The 20,540-nt window shown below is 41.2% G+C and overlaps 1 pseudogene; it reads left to right on the top strand.

Moving 5' to 3' along the window:
* Positions 1–20,540, top strand: part of LOC138437862 (antigen WC1.1-like) — a 58,740-nt pseudogene that overhangs the window by 828 nt on the left and 37,372 nt on the right.

Raw genomic sequence — 20,540 nt, 5'->3', positions numbered from 1 at the left:
GGGAGGTGGAGCCTGTGTGTGTGAGAAGAACAGAGCTGCTGAGCAGGGACTGAGTCCGTTGGTCTGTGAAGCACACAGGGTGTCCACAGGGCTGGGTGTCACGGCCGCTGCATGTAACTGTTTCAGGGATAATCGTACTTCCGCCTGTCTCTCTCTGGCTCCTCTCCCCCATCTCTCGGGCTCCCCTCTGCTTGTTGCCATGTCTGCCTAGCACTGGGCTCTGTGAGAGGCTCTGCCTGCTGGCCTCACCTGTTCCCACCAGGTGTCCATTAGGGAGCAGAGAAGCCCACATCCAGGAGACGGGCCTCTTGTCTGTTTAGTTCAGTTCAGTCACTCACTTATGTCTGACTCTGTGATCCCATGGACCGCAGTACACCAGGCCTCCCTGTCCATCACCAACTCCTGTAGTCTACCCAAACTCATGTCCATTGAGTCAGTGACGCCATCCAACCATCTCATCCTCTGTCGTCCCCTTCTCCTCCCACCTTCTCTCTTTACCAGCTTCAGGGTCTTTTCAGATGTGTCAGCTCTTCACATAAGGTGGCCAAAGTATTGGAGTTTCAGCTTCCACATCAGTCCTTCCAATTAATGACTTATCCCTCTGTTTGTAAAGATCAGTTGACGTGCAGCCCCACGTATATAAGTTCACAAGTCCCTGCCCTGGTCCCTGTGACTCATTTCCTGACGTGCTGGGGTCCTGGGAAGGATCTGCTGTGACTCTGTAGGGAGCCCTTTCTCTCATGCCCTCTCCTGTCCCTCCCTGGAGCTGCTTTCCCCTGAGTGAGGGTGGAGAATGTCACCAATCCTTCCTCATGGTCTGCAGGGTTTCTTTGGATAAATCTGCTGATCTCCTTATGGGAGTCCTCTTGGGTGACAGAATTCTTTTCTACTCTTTAGACTTTTGGAATTCTCTCTTTCTCTTTGCATATGAACAGTTTACTCTGTGAGTCTTGGAGAAGGTGGTTTTGGATTGAAAATTTGGGGTGACTTATTAGCTTCTTGAACTTAGATGCCCAGATCTTTTCCCAGGTTTGGAAATTCGCAGCCTGTCTTCCTGTTTTAATTATTCACTTTTGGCTGTGCTGGGTCTCCTTGCTGCCTGCAGGCTTTCTCTAGCTGCGGTGAGCAGGGGCTGCTCCTTGCTGCAGTGCACAGGCTTCTCACTGCAGGGGCTTCTCTTGGTGCAGAACACAGGCTCTGGGTGCACACGTTTCAGCAGCTGGGGCACGCTGGCTTAGTTGCTCTGTGGCATGTGGCATCTCCTGGACCAGGGATTGAACCCATGTCCCCTACATTGGCAGGTGGATTCTTAACCACTACACCACCAGGGAGGTCCTCAGCCCTTAATTCTTTTCTCCTTCACTTCTTCTGCTGTGACTCCAGTCCATACATTGTTTCTCTTTATGGTGCCCACTGGCTTTCTATATTCCTTTCATTCTCTTTTGGCTCCTCGATTTGGATGCTTTCAACTAATCTTCCTTCTAACACATTGATTCTTTTGTCTTTTTCTTTCCCTTGGTCAAGTCTGTTGTTGAGTCTCTGTGTTGAATTCTTCAGTTTGCTCATTGTATTGTGCATGTTATGTCGCCTCAGTCATGTCTGACTCTTTGTGACCCTGTGGACTGTAGCCCCCCAGGCTCCTCATCCACAGGATTCTCCAGGCAAGCATACTGAAGTGGGTTGCCATGCACTCCTCCAGGGGATCTTCTGGACCCAGGGATTGAGCCCGAGTCTCTTACATTTCCTGCACTTGCAGACAGGTTCTTTGCCACTAGTGCCACCTGGGAAGCCCATTCATTTATTATTCAGCTTCAAAATATCTGGTTGAAGAATTGAAGAAGTGAAAGTCACTCAGTCATGCTTGACTCTTTGTGACCCCATGGGTACACAGTCCATGGAATTCTCCAGGCCTTACTGGAGTGGGTAGTCTTTCCCTTCTCCAGGGGGTCTTCCCAACCCAAGGATCAAACCCAGGTCCTCAGCATTGCAGACTGATTCTCTACCAGCTGGGCCACAAGAGAAGACCAAGAGAAGACTGGAGTGGGGAGCCTATCCCTTCTCCAGCAGATATTCCTGACCCAGGAATTGGACCGGGGTCTCCTGCATTGCAGGTGGATTCTTTACCAACTGAGCCATCAGAAAATCGCAAATATTTGGTTAGTTCTTTGTTTGTTTTTAAAATAGTCTTCTGATGCTGGCAAAGATTGAAGGTGGGAAGAGAAGGGGATGACAGAGGATGAGATGCTTGCATGGCATCGCTGACTGAATGGATATGAGTCTGAGTAAACTCCAAGAGTTGGTGATGAATAGGGAGGCCGAGCGTACTGTAGTCCATGGGGTCTCAAAGAATCATACGACTGAGAGACTGAACTGAACTGAACTGAACACTGGTAATGTCTCCATCTATGATGTTCCTACTAATGAACTCCTTTTTATATGCAGAAACCAGAGTCATCTTATGACTTAATCACTAAAGTGACATCTGATCACTTTTGTCAAATTTCATTTGTTAGATGCGTGTTACAGGTACATTGGAGTGTGGAATTACACAAAGACATGAACACCAGATGGCAGGAATAACCAGGACATTTTAGGGCCTGTTAGCCAGCCCTCTGTTCCTAGGCTGGATGAGATCCTCCCTATGGACAGGGAAAGAGAGGGAGGATTCCTCCCTGGTTCCCGGACCATGAGCTTAACTGAGATGGGGAAGCTGGGCCCTAGTAGCCTTGGGCACATCTACAGGGAGGGCAGCATCCAGACTCTCTGAAGGCCTGTCCTCAGTGGTGTCCCTGGAGCTGGTTCTACAGGCTCCTAAGAAATACCCGCTGCCTCCCTTCCTGCTCCGTGTTCAGTGATGGCACATTGGAGGCTTAGAGTTAGCCATGGTGGGAATGCTTATACTACAGAGGTCAGGAAATACTATATCCCATGCACTGTTTTGCTCCTCAGAGAGCTAATGTTTTAAATATTATGCAACTCTAAGTCTCCTAAAATCTTTCTGTGTCGTGTGTCTCTTTTGCAGTACTGGAGCTGAGGCTGAAGGATGGAGCCCACCGCTGTGAGGGGAGAGTGGAAGTGAAGCACCAAGGAGAATGGGGCACAGTGGTTGATGGCATATGGAGCTTGAAGGATGCATCTGTAGCGTGCAGACAGCTGGGGTGTGGAGCTGCCGTTGGTATTCCTAAACAGGCTTATTTTGGACCAGGAATTGGCCCCATTTGGCTTTTGTATACTTCATGTGAAGGAGTGGAGTCAACTGTCAGTGACTGTAGGCATTCTAATATTAAAGACTATCGTAATGATAGCTATACCCATGACTGGGATGCTGGAGTAGTCTGCTCAGGTAAGTCCTGTCTGGTCTGTGTGGGGATCTCTAGCAGGAAAACCCTTTGTCTTATCATCAGAATGACTCGAGATTATGGATACAGCCTTTAGAACATACTTGGGTGAAGGGTCTTTGTGATGTGTCACAGGAGGCAGAGGTGAGGTCAAAAGTTTCATACAGATTCAGCTTCTGAATTTGACCTCTGTGACACAGTCTCAGCATGGTAATTGTTGTGTATTCTTTGACACTGATGGGGGGTGTGTCGTAGGAGAGTTGTAGGCAACAAGGTTTATTATCCTCATTGGTCCTAAAAGTCAGAGTCAGCACACTCCATCAGGTTGGTATGTGGGTGATGTGCCAATAGAACAGCCTCAACCAAGCAATGGTGACCTCAAAAGGGCATGTGAAGACCCATGGACAAGTGACCATACCCGAAGTCATGGTGCAGTTACACAAGGAAAATGTGTGAGAGAAATTCAGTGGTGCATTTAAATGTCCATAGGTCACAGTCAGAAGAGGCCAGAAGCGGGACTCACGGCAGGGAAAATCTCATCACACTGGTGTACCTGATGAATCGAGTGGGGAGCTCACATCACATTTGCAGGGATGTTGAGGGAGCAGGAAAATGCACTCTTGAAGTTTACAACACAGCAGCTGAAGTGCATTATGTATAAGAGGCAGTGAAGCTAGGAGTTCCTGGGGTTCTCAAGGCAAGAGGACTGAAGTGGTTTGCCTTTCCTTCTCCTTGGACCATGTCTTGTCAGAACTCTCTACTAAGACCCGCCTGTCTTGGGTGGCCCTACATGGCATGGCTCATAGTTTCCTTGAGTTAGACAAGGCTGTGGTCCATGAACTGTGAACTTCCAGATGTTCAAGCTGGATTTAGAAAAGGCAGAGGAACCAGAGGTCAAATTACCAACATCTGTTCGATCACTGAAAATTCAAGAGAGTTCCAGAAAAACATCTACTTCTATTTTATTCACTATGCCAATGCCTTTAACTGTGTGAATCACAGCAAACTGGAAAATTCTTCAGGATACGAGAATACCAGACCATCTGACCTGCCTCCTGAGAAATCTGTATGTAGGACAAAAAGCAACAGTTAGAACAAAAGATTGGTTCCAAATCGGGGAAGGAGTACATCAAGGCTGTATATTGTCACCCTGCTTATTTAACTTATATGCAGACTGCATCATGAGAAATGTTGGGCTGGATGAAGCACAAGTTGGTATCAAGATTGTCTAGGGAAATATCAATAACCTTAGATGCAGATTATATCACACTTATGGCCGAAGGCAAAGGACTAAAGAGCCTCTTGATGATAGTGAAAGAGGAGAGTGAAAAAGTTGGCTTAAAAACTCAACATTCAGAAACTAAGATCATAGCATCTGGTCCCATCACTTCCTGGCAAATAGATGGGGAAACAGTGGAAATAGTTAACGGGCTGTTTTTTTTTTTTGGCTCCAAAATTACTGCAGATGGTGACTGCAGCCGTGAAATTAAAAGACGCTTGCTGCTTGGAAGAAAAGCTATGACCAAACTAGACAGCATATTAAAAAGCAGAGACATATCTTTGCCAAAAAAGACCAGTCTAGTCAAAGCTATTGTTTTTCCAGTAGTCCTGTATGGATGTGAGAGTTGGACTATAAAGAAAGCTGAGCAACAAAGAATTGATGCTTTTGAACTGTGGTGTTGGAGAAGACTCTTGAGAGTCCTTTGGACTGCAAGGAGATCCAACCAGTCCCTCCTAAAGGAAATCAGTCTGGAACATTCATTGGAAGGATTGATGCTGAAGCTGAAACTCCAGTACTTTGGCCACCTGATGTGAAGAACCGACTCATTGGAAAAGACCCTGATGCTGGGAAAGATTGAAGGTGGGAGGAGAAAGGGATGACAGAGGATGAGGTGGTTGGATGGCATCACCGACTGAATGGATATGAGTTAGAGAAAACCCCGGGAGTTGGTGATAGACAGGGAGGCCTGGCATGCTGCAGTCCATGGTGTCGCAAAGAGTCAGACATGACTGAGGAACTGAGCTGAACTGAATTGAAGCTAAGAGGACCTGATGTGACTCCTAAGAATTACTCAGTGCTTCTAGTTGTTATCACAATTGCAGATTGGATGTCCAGGTTATTAATCACATCAGAACACCTGGACTGGAGGAAGATATTGTCAGTTATCACGGTGAGTTCCCTAAGGTAGAAGACTGAACTTAGGATAGTATCACCCCATCTAATGGGATGGTGTGACAGGAGAGCCCTGAAGACATCTGCAGTAGGGCCTTAACAGCCACAGCCAATCAGCTCTTGGGTGTTTATGTACAGGAAGATCATTGGAAAAGTGATCTTTTCTAATCTCACCTTCAGCAGATCTTTGATGATTTTAGCTGATGCCCTTAAGGAAACAATTCTTTTCCTTTTAAAAAAATACTTTATTGAGCTATGTCTGACATACAAAACTGCTGGATAAGCATGCATTTGTGAAACCACTACAGCACTTATGTCATAAATCTATTCATCTCTTCAAAATGTTTTCTTCCATTCTCTTTATCACTCTTATTAAAAGTAATTATTTTCAAGGTGAATTTGAATGTTAGTTAGAAACTTTTGTTTTAAACAAACCTGTTTTCTAGCATCTCAAATAACCTTCCTCATAGTCGCAATGTCATAATCATGGTTCTAACTGAAGATAAATTTGTGGAAATACTACAGGTGTCTCTATCATATTTTGATAAATCAGCACCTGAGTGAGAATGGAGTGTGATGAAACTTTGTGTGAAATTAGAACTCCCAATGTTACCCTAAGGAAACTGATGTCTTGTTATTAATTCCAGTTAAGATATACTTAGATAATTGGAAGTGCTCTGCTATTTAACAAAGTTCTGTCTAGTCAAGGCTATGGTTTTCCAGTGGTCATGTATGGATAAGAGTTGAACTGTGAAGAAAGCAGAGTGCCGAAGAATTGATGCTTTTGAACTGTGGTGTTGGAGAAGACTCTTGAGAGTCCCTTGGACTGCAAGGTGATCTAACCAGTCCATTCTAAAGGAGATTAGTCATGGGTGTTCATTGGAAGGACTGATGCTAAACCTGAAACTCCAATACTTTGGCCAGCTCATGTGAAGAGTTGACTCATTGGAAAAGACTCTGATGCTGGGAGGGATTGGGGGCAGGAGGAGAAGGGGACGACAGAGGATGAGATGGCTGGATGGCATCACTGGCTCAATGGACATGAGTGTGGGTGAACTCTGGGAGTTGGTGATGGACAGGGAGGCCTGGCCTGCTGTGATTCATGGGGTCGCAAAGACTCAGACACGACTGAGCGGCTGAACTGAACTGAACTGAACTGAACTAAAATTTAAACCCTGATTGTGGTTTGTACTCCCTAGCTACCATTGCTCTCACATTTTTATGAACGATTCCAGGTTCCTTCTATTTCTCTTTTAGTCGCTAGTTACCTCCTCCTGGTCTGTTTTTTCTGTATTTTCAGACAGATTTTAATGATGTGAAGATAAGTCAAAGTGGTGGTGATGTAGCAGAAATAATGTGTTTTCATTATCTTAATCAAAACTCTTGGAGTAGTTCTGCTCAACCTTAGGAGTCAGGTACGTTAGAGAAATTTCCGCCTCGGTAGTGGATTGCTGGAAGTGAAGTACCATGTTTAGGATAAATCTAGAGTGGAAACAATGACCAGAGGAGAATGTAGCGAAGCTTGTTTGAAATAACGAGATTTCATGGAATTCACGTGAAAGATCTGGGAGGGAACACACAAATTTTGAAGGACTGTGGTGCAAGCATTCCAAGTTGCTTCAGTCCTGTCCTACTCTTTGTGACCCCATGGACCCCATGGATTCTCCAGGCACGAATACTGGAGTGGGTGGCCATTTCTTTCTCTAGGGGATCTCCCTCACCCTGGGATCAAACCTGGGTCTCCTGCATTGCAGGCAGAGTCTTGATTATCTTCTGAGCCACCAGGGACTACAGTACTGAAGTGCAAAATGGTGAGGGGATGAAGATGCAAGGATTGCAGGAGGGGTGGGTTGGAAAGATGCAGTCAACTCGTACATTTACCACAGCCTCTGTGTTATACTTCCTTCCTGCCTCCATTCCTTCCCTCCCTCTTTTCCTTTATTTTGCTGTGGGAGTCATTTTTGAGCTCTGTGGAAGTGCTAGCACTTGTAGCTGGCAGTTTCCTTAGTGGAGAATTTTTATAATATGGATTCTGTTTATTTAACAAATAAGTTTACTCATATTTTTCTCTTATTTTTTTGTATCAGATTTTGGTGAGTTGTGTTTCACAGGTAATGTGTTTTTAAGGACTTGGCCCATTTTACAAAAATTTTCAAATTAGTAACACTGGGTCATATCTCATATCTTTATATGTTGGGAAGATCTACAATGATATTCCTCCTTTTGTTACTGGTGCTGTTTAATGTGTTCCCTTTTTTTTTTCTTAATTGGTTTGCTAGAAGATTATCCATGTTAATGTTCTTTTTAAGAGACTCACTAATGGACTGTATTGGTTTTCTTGATGGTGTATTTGCTTTCTTCTTAATTGATTTCTATGCTCAGTTTTCATTCCTCTTTTTCAGTTATGATTGTGGTTGTTTTTGTAGATTCTTGAGGTGGAGTCTTGGATCATTTCCTTCTGTGCCTATTTTTATTCTAATGTAATCATCAAGGAAGCATCAAGGTTCTAAATTTTCCTCTAAGCATCACTTTATTTTTAACCCACCAGTTTCAATACTATATAATTTCTTTTATATTTTATTATCATAAAATGTTTCTTTTTCTCTGAATGAAGTCTTTGTCTTATAGTCTGACTTTGTATGATATTAATTTAGATATTTTATGCAGTTTTCTCTGATTTGTGTTTGCATGGTCAGTAATTTTTACCTCTTTAGTATGTTTCTCTGTTTATATTTAAACACACAAAAGTTTGTAGATAGTATATTGTTTGTCTTATTTTATCTGATCTGATTATCTTGTTTTTTATTTGGAGTACTTAAATTATTCACATTTAATGCAATTATTGACATAACTGGGTTTAGGTGTACTTGCCTGCTATTTGTTAGAGAAGGCAATGGCAACCCACTCCAGTACTCTTGCCTGGAAAATCCCATGGACGGTGGAGCCTGGTAGGCTGTAGTCCATGGGTAGCTAAGAGTCAGATGCGACTGAGCAAATTCACTTTCACTTTTTGCTTTTATGCATTGGTGAAGGAAATGGCAACCCACTCCAGTGTTCTTGCCTTGAGAATTCCAGGAACGGGGGAGCCTGGTGGGCTGCCATCTATGGGGCTGCACAGAGTCGGACATGACTGAAATGACTTAGCAGCAGTAGCAGCAGCAGCTGCTATATGTTATCTCTTCGTTCTTATTTTAATTTTTGAGTATATTTTACCATTTTAATTTAAATACTGTATTGGCTATGTTCTCGTCTAGGAGTTTTATAGTTTCTGGTCTTATGTTTAGATCTTTAATCCATTTTGAGTTTATTTTTGTGTGTGGTGTTAGAAAGTGATCTAGTTTCATTCTTTTACAAGTGGTTGACCAGTTTTCCCAGCACCACTTTGTCTTTACTCCATTGTATATTCTTGCCTGCTTTGTCAAAGATAAGGTGTCCATATGTGTGTGGATTTATCTCTGGGCTTCCTATTTTGTTCCATTGATCTATATTTCTGTCTTTGTGCCAGTACCATACTGTCTTGGTGACTGTGGCTTTGTAGTAGAGCCTGAAGTCAGGCAAGTTGATTCCTCCAGTTCCATTCTTCTTTCTCAAGGTTGCTTTGGCTATTCGAGGTTTTTTCTATTTCCATACAAATTGTGAAATTATTTGTTCTGGCTCTGTGAAAAATATCGCTGGTAGCTTGATAAGGATTGTATTGAATCTGTAGATTGCTTTGGGTAGTGTCCTCATTTTGACTATATTGATTCTTCTGATCCATAAACATGGTATATTTCTCCATCTATTAGTGTCCTCTTTGATTTCTTTCATCAGTGTTTTATAGTTTTCTATATATAGGTCTTTAGTTTCTTCAGGTAGATATATGCCTAAGTATTTTATTCTTTTCGTTGCAATGGTGAATGGAATTGTTTCCTTAATTTCTTTTTCTACTTTCTCATTATTAGTGTATAGGAATGCAAGGGATTTCTGAGTGTTGATTTTATATCCTTCAACTTTACTATATTCATTGATTAGCTCTAATAATTTTCTGTCTTTAGGGTTTTCTACGTGGAGGATCGTGTCATCTGCAAACAGTGAGAGTTTTACGTCTTCTTTTCCAATTTGGATTCCTCTTATTTCCTTTTTCTGCTCTGATTGCTGTGGCCGAAACTTCCAGAACTATGTTGCATAGTAGCGGTGAAAGTGGGCACCCTAGTCTTGTTCCTGACTTTAGGGGAAATGCTTTCAATTTTTCACCATTGAGGATAATATTTGCTGTGGGTTTGTCATATATAGCTTTTATGATGTTGAGCTATGTTCCTTCTATTCCTGCTTTCTGGAGAGTTTTTATCATAAATGGATGTTGAATTTTGTCAAAGGCCTTTTCTGCATCTATTGAGATAATCATATGGCTTTTATTTTTCAATTTGTTAATGTGGTGGATTACATTGATTAATTTGCGGATACTGAAGAATCCTTGCATCCCTGGGATAAGCCCACTTGGTCATGGTGTATGATCTTTTTAAGGTGTTGTTGGATTCTGATTGCTAGAATTTTGTTGAGGATTTTTGCATCCATGTTCATCAGTGATATTGGCCTGTAGTTTTCTTTTTTTGTGGCATCATTGTCAGGTTTGGTATTAGGGTGATGGTGGCCTACTAGAATGAGTTTGGAAGTTTATCTTCCTCTGCAATTTTCTGGAAGAGTTTGAGTAGGATAGGTGTTAGCTCTTCTCAAAATTTTTGGTAGAATTCAGCTGTGAAGCCGTCTGGACCTGGGCTTTTGTTTGCTGGAAGATTTCTGATTACAGTTTCAATTTCCATGCTTGAATTGAAAGAAACACATGCACCCCAATGTTCATCGCAGCACTGTTTATAATAGCCAGGACATGGAAACAACCTAGATGTCCATCAGCAGATGAATGGATAAGAAAGCTGTGGTACATATACACAATGGATTATTACTCAGCCATTAAAAAGAATACATTTGAATCAATTCTAATGAGATGGATGAACCTGGAGCCGATTATACAGACTGAAGTAAGCCAGAAAGAAAAACACCAATACAATATACTAACACATATATATGGAATTTAGAAAGATGGTAATGATAACCCTGTATGCGAAACAGCAAAAGAAACACAGATGTATAGAATGGACTTTTGGACTCTGAGGGAGAGGGAGAGGGAGAGGGTGGAATGATTTGGGAGAATGGCATTGAAACATGTATACTATCATGTAAGAAATGAATCGCCAGTCTATGTTCGATGCAGGATACAGGATGCTTGGGCTGGTGCATGGGGATGATCCAGAGAGATGATATGGGGAGGGAGGTGGGAGGGGGTTCAGGATTGGGAACTCATGTACAGCCATGGCGGATTCATGTCAATGTATGGTAAAACCAATACAGTATTGTAAAGTAAAATAAAGTAAAAATAAAAATTAAAAAAAAGAATACACTCCCCCCAGAATAAATACTGTATTGGTTTATTAACCGTATCAGATTTTTAGGTGATTATAATGTTTAATTTTTTTAGTTTATAGTAATTTTTATATTTTGCTGGCTGGGTCTTCATTGCTGCATGGGCTTTTCTCTAGTTGTGGAGATCAGAGGCTACTCTCTAGTTGCAGGCATGAGGCTCTCATTGCAGTGGCCTCTCTTGCTGTGGTGCACAGGCTCTATGGGGCACAAGCTTCAGTAGTCGTGGGCCCTGGGCTCTGGAGCACAGGCTCACTAGTTGTGGTGCAAGGGCTTATTGGCTCTGTGGTATGTGGGATTTTCCTAGACCACGGATTGAATCCACGTCTCCTGCATTGTCAGGTGGAGTCTTCACCACTCAATCACCAGGAAAGCCCAACATTGAATTATTAATCTTAAATTACATTTTACCTTGAAACGATATTACGTCACAACATGCAATGTTAGTCACTATACATTCCTTCTACTTTCTTATTCTTGTCATTGGTGCTATCATTGTCATAATTCTATTTATAAATTTATTATAAATCTTATAGTTTGTTGCTAATATTTTTTGCCTTAAATCCTCTAATAGAGAATCAACATTTAGCACAGTCTCTATAGCTTTGAGAGGATCCATGTTTTCATCTGCTGTCATCTCCCTTTAGCTTAAAGAACTTTCTGAGGCAGTTTTGTGTAGTGTGTATCTGGTGGCCTCCAATTCTATCTTCTCTCATTTACCTGAAATAATTTCATTTTTTTAAGATATAAATTTATTTATTTTAATTGGAGGTTAATTACTTTGCAATATTTTATTGGTTTTGCCATACATCAACATGAGTCTGCCACGGGTATATCATTTTAATTTTCATTCAGTTTTGAAAAGTATTTTCATAGCTGATTCAATTTTAGCATAACAAATGCCCAATCCCAATACTTTAAATATGTTCTTACATTGTCATCTGACTTTCATTGCCTTCAACAAAAAGTCGGTAAATAATACTTATCCTTTTGTTCCCTGCAGATAATGTGCCAAACTTCCCTGGCTGCTCTTAACATATTTTTGTTTGTTTCTTTACCAATGTATTTCAGTATTTACACTGTCAAGTTTTCTGAGAACAGCTTCATTATCTTGTTTGGGGTTTGATTAGCTTTTTGGATCAGTGGGTTTACAGTTTTCAATAACTGGGAAAATGTCATTTATCTTCTCTTAATATTTTTCTGCATATCCCTTAATTGAATCTCCAAATACACATATTTTATATATTTTGATATTATCCTACATGCCACTGTGTTTCCTTTCATATTTTTCTGCCTTTTTACTCTCTTTGGTTCAATTTAGATAGTCTCTACTGCTGTGTTTTACTTTCCAGTTCTTTTATTCTGCAATGTCTAGTCTCTTGTGTAATTAATCCAAATAATTGTTCATTCCAATACTATATTTTTCAGTTTCAGAAGTCTCATTTGTTTATTTTTCCTAGTTTTTCTCCCTGTTTATTTTTATGCTTCATTAAGCATATTGGTATTAGGGTTTTAAGGAGCTCTTCAGCCAATTCAATCATTTATGTAATTTCTGAAGCTGTTTTAAATGATTGTTTTTTTTAATATAAACTTATTTATTTTAATTGGAGGTTAATTACTTTACAATATTTTATTGGTTTTGCCATACATCAACATGAATCCGCCATGGGTATACACATGTTCCCCATCCTGAACCCTCCTCCCTCCCCATACCATCCCTCTGGGTCGTCCCAGTGCACCAGCCCCGAGGCTCCAGTATCAGGCATCGAACCTGGACTGGTGATTCATTTCTTATATGATATTATACATGTTTTAATGCCATTCTCCCAAATCATCCCACCCTCGCCCTCTCACACCGAGTCCAAAAGACTGTTCTATACATTGGTGTCTGTTTTTCTGTCTGATTGTTTTTAAAAAATGTGTTATGGGTTACATTTCTCTCTTTTGAAATTCTAATAATTGTTTGGTTGGATGTTGGGCATCACTAAGCAGTCCTTTACCAGGAAGAACTTCAGAAGTAAATAATCAGAACACACCCAGAAATCAGGGAATTGTCCTTGATGAATTAAATAAAGTTGTTTCATTGGGTTATCTTCATTCAGTTCAAAATGTGTTCCTTTGATGACCAAATGATGAACTCTTATTTTGGTTTTCCTCCTTTAGTTTCAAAACTTCCTTGATCCCACCTTGCATGCCATATACCCTACCTACACCCTACCTCTTCAGCAGTAGCTATCCTTTCTGATTTTCTTTTCCATCCATCTGTATCCTTTAAAATGGCGTTTGTTTGTCTGAAGTGGGAGAAATGAGAAAGGATAGCAGTTTAGGTGGTGGACGGGAGGAGCAGAAGGTGATGTAGTATGCTAACAACGTATTCAACAAGTGTTTCCCACAAATATTTGCATATTTATCCATATTGAGGCTTTTTCAACTTGGAACTCTCCAAATTATGGCTTGTTTGCTCATTTCCTCCTCCTTCTCCTTCTTTTTCTTCCTTCTTTTTGACAACATGCCATCTTCTTTTAGAATTGTAAAACATCCGTGAAAGAAATTAAAGACAATATGATCAATGGAAAGTCATTCTGTGTTTCTGACCTGCAAGAATTAGTATTGTTAAAATGCCTGAACTTCTCAAAGTCCTCTATAGATTTAATGCAATTCCTATCTAAATATCATTTTTTATATAAATAGGAAAACAATCTTAAAATATGAGTGTGTGCTTTAATTTTTATATATTTATGAATTCCTGTTTTCTGATCATTACTGAATTTTAGTTCCATTCCATTATGGTCATGTAAGATACTTGGAATAATTTTAATATTTTTGAATTAGTTAAGGCTTATTTGTAACCTAGCCTGGAGACTATTCCATGTGTGCTTGAGAAGAATGCATATTTTTTTGTGGTTAGAATTAGTACAATGAAAGTATTAAAATCAATTATTATCAGCCCTTAGCATTTTCTGTGAGTCCTGTTTGAGGAAAAAAAAAAAAACCCTTTAATAGGAGACGATGTGGAAACTCAGCTATCTGGTAAACTCCCACTGACAACACACTCTCCCCAAGATTCTTTGACAAATCCTAGGATTTCAAGAGATGGCTGGGACTGTCTATGACTCTCTGAGTTTTCGTAACTCATTTTCCTTCCCACTGAGGTCACTGAAGGAATTCATGAAAGTTTTTAGCATGAAAAAGTATCAGAAAGACAAGATGTGATGACATAAATGTGAATTAATGATAGTGTCTATATTTCTTCTCTGGAGCTGTCACCCAACTACAGGTTGGCATCCCCTCATGGATCCAGCCTCAGGACTTTCCTTAACCTAACTCACTTGAGGACTAGCTTCTGGGAGAGAAAACTGGTCAGAATATTAGCCCCACAAGTCCCATGAAAGCTTTCTAAGCTTGTCTGGATGCTAGGTCTCTCATGTCATAGCCCACGTCCTTCTGGGTGGCTTCTGGTCTGCATATCTCTATGTTCAAGTTTAAGTGCCTGAAAATTATACATTATCCTTGGATCTGTATGTAGGTCCTAGGCTGCTAAGTGAGAAATTCACTTCTCCAACCAATGCTAAAACATGTGTTTCCAGTATTCAGCCATTCCAATGATCTGAATTGACCTGGTAATCCTCCTGGATTTCTCTTTAGAAACCTGCTCATGAAAATTCAATTATGACACTGTCAAAGACTCTATATGCTCCACTCCTAAAAAGAAAAACTTTTACCCCACTGCCTGTGACATGTGGTTTCCAGTTGCCAAGTCAGTACCATGAACACTGACTGCTTTTGTTGTTGTTTCCTCTTAGGATTTGTGCGTCTGGCTGGAGGGGATGGACCCTGCTCAGGGCGAGTAGAAGTGTATTCTGGAGAAGCCTGGATCCCAGTGTCTGATGGGAACTTCACACTCCCCACTGCCCAGGTCATCTGTGCAGAGCTGGGGTGTGGCAAGGCTGTGTCTGTCGAGGTACATGAGCTCTTCAGAGCATCCAGTGCCCGGGTCTGGGCTGAAGAGTTCAGGTGTGAAGGGGAGGAGCCTGAGCTCTGGGTCTGCCCCAGAGTGCCCTGTCCAGGGGGCACTTGTCACCACAGTGGAGCTGCTGAGGTTGTCTGTTCAGGTGAGATGCAGGTCAGGCCTTTCACCTCTGTGAACACCCTGCTCAGGTGAGAAAGTCATGTTAATTTTGCTGAAACTCTGTCTTCTTCTACCAGCATACTCAGAGATCCGGCTCATGATAAATGGCTCCTCTCAGTGTGAGGGGCAAGTGGAGATGAACATTTCTGGACGATGGCGAGTGCTCTGTGCCTCCCACTGGAGTCTGGCCAATGCCAACATTGTCTGTCGTCAGCTCGGCTGTGGAGTCGCCATCTCCACCCCCAGAGGACCACATTTGGTGGAAGGAGGTGGTCAGATCTTAACTGCCCAGTTTCACTGCTTGGGGCTGAGTCCTTCCTGTGGAGTTGTCCTGTGACTGCCCTGGGTGGTCCTGACTGTTCCCATGGCAACGTGGCCTCCGTGATCTGTTCAGGTAAGAGAGAGGGAGGGGCTACTGGTACTCAGGATACTCCTGGAGTGAAATGACTCCAAGAGTAGGGAGTGAGGTTAAATGGGCTTCAAAGTCAGAGATTTTGTGGTGAAATATGGATCTTCTCATTGTTCATTCATTTTTAAGGTCAGGGTGAGAAGTGTGAAGGGGAATAATATATTTTTAAGCTACATTGTTGCTTACATGTAATCATAGAAAACAATGTAGGAGCAGTAAGTATAGACCTCATAATGAAGCCCACCCCAGAGCAGCAAAGAGAATGTCCCCAGCACCACAGTCACTGTCGTCCCCAGTATCTGTGTCTTCCCTCCTCAACAGGGAAAAAAGCGCTTACCTAACTTCTACTAACATAGAGAGTTTCATCAATGTTTGAACTTTATATAAAATGATGCCGTATGTTTCATCTTTTGTATCTAATTTCATAGACTCAAAGTTATGTTTGGGATTCACACATGATGTTGTATATTGTAGCACTTTATTTGTTTTATTAGAGTAGAATATGCTTTGAATGATCACATGGCCATGTACTGATCCATTCTACTGACAGTATTCAGTTCAGTTCAGTCACTCAGTCGTGTCCAACTTTGTGACCCATGTTCGCAGCACGCCAGGCCTCCCTGTCCATCACCATCTCACGGAGTTCACTCAGACTCATGTCCATCGAGTCCGTGATGTCATCCAGCCATCTCATCCTCCCTCTGTTGTCCCCTTCTCCTCCTGCCCCCAATCCTCCCAGCATCAGAGTCTTTTCCAGTGAGTCAACTCTTCACATGAGGTGGCCAAAGTACTGGAGCTTCAGCTTTAGCATCATTCCTTCCAAAGAAATCCCAGGGTTGATCTCCTTCAGAATGGACTGGTAGGATCTCCTTGCAGTCCAAGGGACTCTCAAGAGTCTTCTCCAACACCACAGTTCAAAAGCATAAATTCTTCGGTGCTCAGCCTTCTTCACAGTCCAACTCTCACATCCATACATGACCACAGGAAAAACCATACCCTTGACTAGACGGACCTTAGTCAGCAAAGTGATGTCTCTGCTTTTGAATATACTATCTAGGTTGGTCATAACTTTCCTTCGAAGGAGTAAGTGTCTTTTAATTTCATGGCTGCAGTCAGCATCTGCAGTGATTTTGGAGCCCAAAAAAATAAAGTCTGACACTGTTTCTACTGTTTCCCCATCTATTTCCCATGAAATGATAGGACCAGATACCATGATCTTCATTTTCTGAATGTTGAGCTTTAAGCCAACTTTTACACTCTCCTCTTTCACTTTTCAAGAGAAGAGGCTTTTTAGTTCCTCTTCACTTTCTGCCATAAGGATGGTGTCATCTGCATATCTGAAGTTCTTGATATTTCTCCCGGCAATCTTGAGTCCAGCTTGTGTTTTTTCCAGTCCAGCGTTTCTCATGATGTACTCTGCATATAAGTTAAATAAGCAGGGTGACAATATACAGCCTTGATGGACTCCTTTTCCTATTTGGAACCAGTCTGTTGTTCCACGTCCAGTTCTAACTGTTGCTTCCTGACTTGCATACAGATTTCTCAAGAGGCAGGTCAGATGGTCTGGTATTCCCATCTCTTTCAGAATTTTCTACATTTTATTGTGATCCACACAGTTAAAGGCTTTGGCATAGTCAATAAGCTGAAATAGACGTTTTTCTGGAACTCTCTTGCTTTTTCCATGATCCAGCAGGTGTTGGCAATTTGATCTCTGGTTCCTCTGCCTTTTCTAAAACCAGCTGGAACATCCGGGAGTTCACGGTCCACGTCTTGCTGAAGCCTGGCTTGGAGAATTTTGAGCATTACTTCAGTAGCATGTGAGAAGAGTGCAATTGTGCGGTAGTTTGAGCATTCTTTGGCATTGCCTTTCTTTGAGATTGGAATGAAAACTGACCTTTTCCAGTCCTGTGGCCACTGCTGGGTTTTCCAAATTTGCTGGCATATTGAGTGCAGCACTTTCACAGCATCATCTTTCAGGATTTGAAATAGCTTTACTGGAATTCCATCACCTCCACTAGCTTTGTTCATAGTGATGCTTTCTAAGGCCTACTTGACTTCACATTCCAAGATGTCTGGCTCTATATTAGTAATCACATCATCATGATTATCTGGTTCGTGAAGATCTTCTTTATACAGTTCTTCCGTGTATTTTTGCCACCTCTTCTTAATATCTTCTGCTTCTGTTAGGTCCAGATCATTTCTGTCCTTTATCGAGCCCATCTTTGCATGAAATGTTCCCTTGGTATCTCTAATTTTCTGGAAGAGATCTCTAGTGTTTCCCATTCTGTTGTTTTCCTCTATTTCTTTGCACTGATCGCTAAGAAGGCTTTCTTGTCTCTTCTTGCTATTCTTTGGGACTCTGCATTCAGATGCTTATATCTTTCCTTTTCTCCTTTGCTTTTCACCTCTCTTCTTTTCACAGCTATTTGTAAGCCCTCCTTAGACAGCCATTTTGCTTTATTGCATTTCTTTTCCATGGGGATGGTTTTGATCCCTGTCTCCTGTACCATGTCACGAACCTCATTGCTTCTTTTGTCAGGCACTCTATCTATCAGATCTAGGCCCTTAAATCTATTTCTCACTTCCACTATATGTATAATCATAAGGGATTTGATTTAGGTCATACCTGAATGTTCTAACAGTTTTCCCTACTTTCTTCAATTTGAGTCTGAATTTGGTAATAAGGAGTTCATGATCTGAGCCACTGTCAGCTCCTGGTCTTGTTTTTGTTGACTGTATAGAGCTTCTCCATCTTTGGCTGCAAAGAATATAATCAGTCTGATTTCGGTGTTGACCGTCTGGAGATGTCCATGTGTAGAGTCTTCTCTTTTTTTTCCAGTTCTTGACTGTTACAAATATGGAATGACAACTTACCATGACAATGTCTTTGGCAGCAAATATGTGTTACTTATTTCCATGTTAACCCTTGGTCTTTTATTTTCATTTGCTTAATCAAATGGTGTCTTTTGATGAACTCATTTCTTATGTAAGTATAACTTACCAACATTTTTCTGTACATTTAATGCTTCTTATATTCTTTAAAGGAGAAGGAAATGGCAACCCACTCCAGTATTTTTGCCTGGAAGATCCTATGGACGGAGGAGCCTGGTAGGCTGCAGTCCATGGGGTGGTTAAGAGTCGGAGACAACTGAGCGACTTCACTTTCACTTTTCACTTTCATGCATTGGACTGGAAATGGCAACCCGCTCCAATGTTCTTGCCTGGAGAATCCCAGGGACAGTGCAGCCTGATGGGCTGCCGTCTACTTGAAGACTGTAAAAATATTCTCTAAGAGTATCTTATGGAAATTTTATCATTTTTCTCTTGCATATTATTGTGCATTCCTTCTGGGATTGATATCTGTGTAAGATAAGGGTCAGGGTTCATATGGACATCCAATTAACTCAGAATCTTTTTCTGAAAAGACTCTTGCCCACTGCCGTGCTGCTTTCGTTATAAGCAGAAGGGCAAGTATGTCTGCCTTATTTGAGACTCTCTATCCTGTTCCATGTTATCATTTGTCTATCCTTGCACAAATACTGCATTTTCTTAATTATCATAACTTTGTAGCTGTTGTTGTTCAATTGCTATGTCATGTCTGACTCTTTGTGACCCCATGGACTACAGCACACCAGGCTTCCCTGTCTTCACTATCTCCCTGAATTTCAAACTTTGTAGTTAGTCTGAATAATTTTAATTTACAAAGTTACTTTATATTAACTCCTCTAATATCATTGCTTTTGTTACCAACTGTGCTGTTCATTCTTGGTTGCTTGTATTTTGCATGAATTTAGAAGTCAGCTTGTCATTTTCACCAAAAGAAAAGCTTAAGTGTATCGTTGAGATTAGACTTAAAAATTTGAGAGTAGACATAGAAATTTGAGGATGATTGACATTGACAATGTTGAGTTTTCCAAATCATTGACATAATACATCCCTCCATTTGGTTACATCCTGAATTTCACAGATTTTCCCCATCTTCTACTAGGACTTCTCCTAGGTATTTTAGTTTTGATGTTATGAGTATTTTTGTGAAAGTTTCCTGGCAATGAATTTTGTTTGACTTGTTTTCACCTTTAATTCTTTCAATTTTGATGCATGTTGAGACATAAAAATGTTGGGAAAACAATATAAAAATTCCTTTATGACCTTTACCTGGGTTTCTAAATGTTAGTATCAATATTTTGCTTTAATCTGTGTGTGTGTGTGTGTGTGTGTGTGTGTGTGTCCTTGCTTCTCTGTTCCCCTTCTGCCCCATTTCTTCCTGAATATGTAAATTCTTTCTGAATTCAGTTGAAGACATGATGTTCCTTTATCCTTAGACCAGTTCTGGGAATTTCCTTACAGAACCAGAGTTCAGTCAAGTCTTTAATGACTTCAGCTCCAGGTGACAGCTAATTGCAGCACTGAAAGACCCCACTGAAAGACTGCCAAACTGAGTTTTTTCCTGATTAATGACCCAAAGTTATAAGCAAAATTAAGTACATATTTTTTTCTTCAGCTACTAAGTTTTACCTTTTCATATTGATCAAATTGCCAACATCTGTTGGATCACAGAAAAAGCAAAAAAGAGTTCCAGAAAAACCTCTACTGCTTCATTGACTCTGCCAAAGGCTTTGACTTTGTGGATCACAACAATCTGTGGAAAATTCTTAAAGAAATGGAAATACTAGACCACCTACCTGCCTCCTGATAAATCTGTGTGCAGGTCAAGAAGCAACAGTTAGAATTGGACATGGAACAACAGACTGTTTCCAAATTGGGAAAGGAGTACGTCAAGACTGTATATAGTCACTCTGCTTATTTAACGTATATGCAGAGTACATCGGGTGAAATGCTGGGCTGGATGAAGCACAAGCTGGAATCAAGATTGTCAGGAGAAATATCAATAATCTGAGATATGCTGATGACACCACCCTTATGGCAGAAAGTGAACAGGAACTGAACTTTCACTCTTGATGAAAGTGAAAGAGGAGAGTGAAAACGCTGGCTTAAAACTCAACATTCAAAAAACAAAGATCATGGTTTCTGGTCCCA

The sequence above is a fragment of the Ovis canadensis genome, chromosome 3 (assembly GCF_042477335.2).
Source record: "Ovis canadensis isolate MfBH-ARS-UI-01 breed Bighorn chromosome 3, ARS-UI_OviCan_v2, whole genome shotgun sequence".
In the NCBI taxonomy this organism is placed as follows: Eukaryota; Metazoa; Chordata; class Mammalia; order Artiodactyla; family Bovidae; genus Ovis; species Ovis canadensis.
Note: the sequence above shows the minus strand (reverse complement) of the source record. Positions and strands in the feature narration are given on the sequence as shown.